At 37.2% G+C, this 6227-nt stretch overlaps 1 long non-coding RNA gene across 1 annotated transcript; it reads left to right on the top strand.

Annotated features, from left to right (window-relative positions):
• Window positions 1–3419: 3419 nt before the first annotated feature.
• On the top strand, window positions 3420–4975 carry LOC102119013 (uncharacterized). The gene is made up of 3 exons (XR_010583647.2): window positions 3420–3642; window positions 3906–4017; window positions 4807–4975. It is a non-coding gene; the product is annotated as an uncharacterized lncRNA (long non-coding RNA).
• The last annotated feature ends 1252 nt before the right edge of the window (window positions 4976–6227 follow it).

The raw sequence follows: 6227 nt of genomic DNA, 5'->3' as shown, positions 1-6227 counted from the left end.
CTCCTTTTCCTTGAATTCTCAAGTGAGACATCTAGGGTACAAAAAGAGGTAAGGTCATGTAAGTGCCAGCCCCATAAGTCTTACAATTGATGGTGATTTTAGTTAGATAATATGGTTTTTTTTTATATGTCAATTTCTTGTCATCTATATTTTTCCTGTAATGTATAAGGGCAGAAATTTTGATTTGCTTTGGTCATCCATAGATTTCAAGTACATAGACAGTGCCTGAATATACTAGGCACTCAATAAATGTTCGTTGAATGAATAAATGAGGATGGTGTGCCCACAAATAACAAATGCTGCAGATAAGCCATATAACTCATAGATTTAAAAGGTATTTAAAAATTTGGGAATAAGATGATCATTATTTCTTTCTAAAAGCACAGGCAAGGACATAAACCAGTGTAGATGATGAAGTGAAAGCAGGAAACCTGAGATCCACTTTCTAGAAATTATACAGCAGCATTTAAAAAATAAGGTGGCAGGTATTAGTTACCTTTACTTGGAGTCTGTCATGGAAGGAAAGTTGAGAAATAAGACCTTAGCTTGCAGGGCAGGGGCAGATAAATGGTGGGATGGGCTGCTAATGAAGGTTTCTAAGGGGACAGAGAGACCCATGGTTTGCAGGCAAAAGGTACAGCTCCAGAGAGCATTGAGTTGCTGAAGATGTAAGAACCAAGTAATAATTGGCTCTGTGAGAGGAAAAGTAAAAGAGAGAAGAAGAAAACAAATAAGGTGGAAGAAGAAAAAAAAGACATGGAGCAGTTTAATGAAAAGAGTCACTTGAAAAGATGGTCATAACAGTCCAGTGGACAATGATACAATGCTCCTAAAATTATAATCACCTTACATATTAGATCTCACTCCTGTGGTACAGCAGAAAGAACTTTCATTTACAGCAAGGAGGCATTTGAAACAACTAAACTGAATACCAGTTTAAAAAGGAAAAGTTCAAAGGTAATAGGTAAAAGCAGATGAAAGACAAATGATTAATCATCTTAAGACAACTGCAAGAAGATGTTCAACTAGTAAAATAAACAGGCAAGCCTTTTAGTTCTTCAAAAAGGCATTGCCAGCTTTTGCAGCCATTGAGATATCCACTAAACATCTAAACTTGAAACTTCAGCTGGAAATTAAATCCACTACTCCATGCTGTGAATGAAGGGCTCTGATCTTAAGGTTGGAAAACAGGGTGGAAAAAAAGAGAGAAAGAAAGAGGCAATTTTCATTAGTGTCTGCAGTCAGCTAGAGGGATATTCAAAATCACATTTCAGATGAAGTATGAGCATGAGCAATATATTCACCTGGTGCTCACAAATCCCAAGGAAAGTTAATTAGCCACTTGGGGATGCAGTTACATTTTCTCTACTGTAGATGCACTGTGGGAAAAGGGCAAAGAGTTGGAAACAGTTCTGCCAGGAATGAGATTAGTTTATACATTGGTTTCAAGCCCTAGTTTTTCATATATGTGAAAAATGAAACTAGAAACATGTGCTCTGAGATTGCACCTGACTCATTCCTTGTTTTAACTCGGACATCTAAAATGGTGATCAGGCCTGTTGTTTTATAAGAGGACTCACTCAATCTTTCCCCAGAGGGCTTATTAAAGTCCTCATCAATAGTTTCCACAAGAGGACAGTGATCCCTTTTCCCAGGATCATGAAGGATATACGTGACTTTTCCCACTTTTTCTATCCCATGTTAGATTCATCAACACATTTCATCACTTAGTTAATTCAAACCTGCCTCAACTGAGCACATTTTATTGTTACAGCTTCAAAAAATTCTAAAGAGTAAATTTCACTTATATTGTACCAAAAGCCTTTTTAAAAATCAGAACAAGTCTCACATATATCCAAAGTAATCAAACTTTCTTTCCTGGTTTGCTCAAAATCTGTGTTAGCTTGTAGACGTTTAAATCCTGTGCAACTGTTTTGTCTTTTAAAGAAAAACTTAGCTAGCTTACATGTCATGAGCAGTAAGCACACATCCTTTTTAGAAAATCCTATTACTATATAACGTTTCAGCTGAAAAGCCACAGGTGCAAGAGGCAGTGTGTCTGAAGTTCTCACTCACATTCTCTTTTATTATTGCCTATTTCAACCGCATGATCTGTAATGAATACATTGGATTTTGTGCTCTTTCAGAAGTTTCAGCAAGTGTCTCCATGCCTTTACCTTGGTGTTCCTGAGAGAAGGAGAGCCTCGAGGAGGGGTAGAAGAAATTGAAAAATACAAATAACAAATAAAATATTACAATTGATTGGATAAACAATTTCCCTTCATCTGTTTCTTAATAAGTGATTGATTTTGTGATCAATATTCATTATTTCTCAGAACATACCAAACTGCTTATTGAACAAATGAATGGTTGAAACTACAATGACACAGAATCAAAAAGGTGAACCAACTGTTTTAATAACATGGGTTAAACAGACTGTCTCATCTTACCTTGTTGTTCCACATCAATGCACTTTTCTGCATAGCCCTTTGGAAAGAGGCTGAAGTTCAGGAAAACAGGAGGTAATTCATTACTCATTAAAATAAATGGGTTAAGGGAACACATGTTTGTAAGTATGATGGCTGAGTTGCAGTTTTTGTTGGACTGTCTTTTGTCTATTCAAAATAAACCCTCTAAGCTACCAAATCAGGCTCCCACTAAAGGCATTGCCTTTTGAAGTTAGTGTATTCCATGGATGTATAAAAAGTTGAGAAGCCCAGAGCGTATTTGCTTTCTAGACATATTTTTAATTGAAATTCAGGAAGATGACTAACAGATATTTGGATTGAAATAAGTTAAATCAACTACTCATTCATCACCATTGTCATTTTGTTTACTTGTTCTATAACTTTCAAAGCATTTACTTGAATTCAACCAATTCTGATAAACTTACAAGCATACAGGTTATTCTACTTGGCAGTTTCCTTCTTGAAATAACATAGTAACTGATGTATTTTTGAATGGCCATCTTCACCCTGATTTTTAGTGGCTTCGATGGTCTCATGTACATACAAAGAGGGTATGCAGAAACGCAACTGCACTGGCAGCTAGTATTACCGCTAACCTCACCAAATTGATAACACTAATGTGGGAACAAGCTCCAATATTTAGCAGAGGTGGTCAACAGGATCCTGGCTGGATGATGAACATGCATAGGTGGGCTCCAACTGTGGCTGCTGGGATTCCCCTGCTCCTTCCAGCCTATAGAGGAGTGAGGAACCACAGTAGCTTGCTTCCTTCCTTTTGGGCTCTCCTTTCTCATCCCCCATTGCAGTCCCAGTGTCTGTTACAAATGCCTAATTACCTAGCTGTACAAGAAATGCTGGATTGATCAATTATGAAAGCAACAAATGATTAACTAGTTTCTTTTTTTAAAAAACCACATCACTTATTTAAAGTCAGTCATCCAAGGCTTATCCAAACTACTTAGGAAAATCTCATTAAATCAGGCTCCCCTAATTAGAAATTAGATAATTCTGACAGGAGCAAAGCTAAAGTTTACCTTTGTACCATCTGTAAAAAAATATTTTTGCAAAGCAAAGGAATAACATAAACAAGTCTTAATGATTTTCTAAATCTAAAGTTCCAGGATCAATTCAATATTCTCCTAAGTATCTTGACAGCAAGTTGTCAACCTTAAAGGTATCTTCATGCTATATGTAAACCTCCACCTACAGAAAATAATCAAAGCTTTAATTGTAAAACATTCTTATCTATCAATAAAGAAGGTCTCAGTAAAGACTTTACTAGGTAACATAATTGGAGCCTAGTTATAATTAAAGCTATTTTAATATATGCATAAGTGTCTCATTTATACTGCATCATCAGGATTCATACAAGTAAGATTTTCAGACAACTGAGGTTTTTATTTTAAGTAGCAATACTTATTTATCTTAATTGGGCAGGTATGACACAGTGATGCAACACGGGCGATCTGAGTCTACTTCTGGCTGCATCTTGGGCAACTTAATGTATTTTTGCCTCCATTTCTTCATCTGTAAAATGGAAATAATAATGGTAAGTCTTCATAATCTTTTTCTGAGGATTTGATGAGATAATGCATTAAAAAGCTCTTAGATAAATGTTTGTTTCATAGTAAATGCTCAATAAGTTCAAATTACTTCTATTTAATCCTTTTTGAAAGAACTTAGAAAAAATGTATTGCATAATGATCTGCTTTCTCAAACAGAGTGAAATGAGCATAATTTAACTCATTCTTATTTATTCAAAATCACCATCAGGAAAATAACTGCATTATGCTTTAGGGGACCACTTTTGCTTCTATTAGGTCCTATCAAATTATCACACTTGTCTCTAATAGTTCTTCATCTCCTTCTTTTCACTGCTGTTCATTATCTGTTATCAGTATGTCCCTGGTGTTTCTCATACAATGCCTTATTGTACACCCAGTGGTCTACAGTATGAGGTTCTGAGAGCAGTGCCCTGTTCTCCTATGAAGTATATTGTGTGTGCCTTTGGGAAGCTGTTTTCCACACAGCTGGGAAGATCTTTGCCATGTTTTCCTGAATTCTAGAGTATAGTCAATGGTTAAATTTGCTAAACCTCTGAGTTCTTCATAAAAAGAGTGCTTTCATATTTAAAAGTCCTACATATATGTTTATTTAGAGTTCCACAATCAATACTTTTCACAGAGACTGGCCATCCCTCAGTTAATAACATTTTATGGAATTCATTAATGTAAATCATGGGTACCTTTAAATTGATAGAAGGCCATTGTAGTCAGTGTGGCTTATTTGTATTCTGTAGAAGACGGTGACTTGATAATGTACTGTTTCTCTCCACCAGCCACTTTCACCTATGAGTTACAGCAATATAAAAAGTGTACAAGTTTGGGGAGTTTTGGGGGTAGAATGTTTCCCCAGTCTTCCATCATCTAGTCTGAAGTCTCTAAAATAAGACTCACATCAGAAAAATGAGATATGGAAAACCATTAACAGCAAAGTCTCCAAGCATGGTGAGTGAATTCCTCTAATAAGTTTTCATCCATCAGCATCAAACTCAGCACAAATGGAGTATAGGCTCTATCTTACATGTGCCACATTGTGGTGTTTTTCATCTCATAGTGTGTAACATAAGCTGATGTGGCATTCAGGATTTACAGAATATAGATGTATTTTACTTAGCAAGAGAGAACATGTTTTCTCCAGAGAAGAATAGATGTTGAAAAACACATGTGCTCCGAAACATGATATTATACAATGTCCATGTTATTCCTCTAAATATCAGATATAAAGGAACCATGAATCCAGGGACAGTGGCTCACATCTGTAATCCTGGCACTTTGGGAGGCTGAGGCGGGAGGATAGCTTGAGGCCAAGAGTACAAGGCCAGCCTGGGCAACATAGTGAGACCCCATCTCTACAAAAATATTTAAAAATTAGCTGGGCATGGTAGCACATGCCTATAGTCCCACTACTCTGGAGGCTGAGGCTGGAAGATGGCTTGAGCCCAGGAGGTTGAGGCTGCAGTGAGCCATGATTACACTACTACACTCCGGCCTGGGCAACAGAGTAAGACTCTGTCTCTAAAAACAAAATGAAATAAAAGAAACATGATCTTATTGCATTATTCAAGGTGATCACTGGTGATTGTGATCATTTGTGAATGATCATAAAGATGTCAGCCACTGGTAGTGACTCCCTGTGTCTGGTGGTAGCATTTCAGTAGAGAATGATGTGAAAGAAAGTAGGAAAAAGTTGAGGGAGAAAGTGATGGCACCATCAGCCCAGAAATTAAAATAATTATGGGGATAAAATAGAATCCACCTCTTCTGCTGCCAGGCTTAAAATGGCATAAGAGGAAGAAAGCTACCAACTCCAAGCAGCTCTCAGTGAAAAGATTACAGGGTCTTTGAAAATACTGGTTTTCCCACTAAACTGGTATAGAACATTATTGTAATATGTTTAAACTAAAAAGCTGCCTCAATATCTCCCACTGGAAAATGGCATAGCCCAGAAAAGCTACTTGAACACTTAGATTTTAGACATCTGAATGAATGTCAGGCTATATTCATAATCCAGGGTAACAACCAGCCATCCATGGGATGATACCACCCTTGGATCCCAACCACTTGTGCTTTGACTGAACACCTTGGCCATTGCCAGGGGCCATGTCCTGGCTCCAGGTTGAAGCGTGGTCTTGCCTTGGCCAAGATCTTTCTGTCTGATAGACCCAGTACACAGCTGTACTCTGGACTAGGAGAAAAC

Source organism: Macaca fascicularis, chromosome 1 (assembly GCF_037993035.2).
Source record: "Macaca fascicularis isolate 582-1 chromosome 1, T2T-MFA8v1.1".
Taxonomy (NCBI): Eukaryota; Metazoa; Chordata; class Mammalia; order Primates; family Cercopithecidae; genus Macaca; species Macaca fascicularis.
The sequence above is the reverse complement of the archived record's forward strand: the minus strand, read 5'-3'. Positions and strand labels throughout refer to the sequence as shown.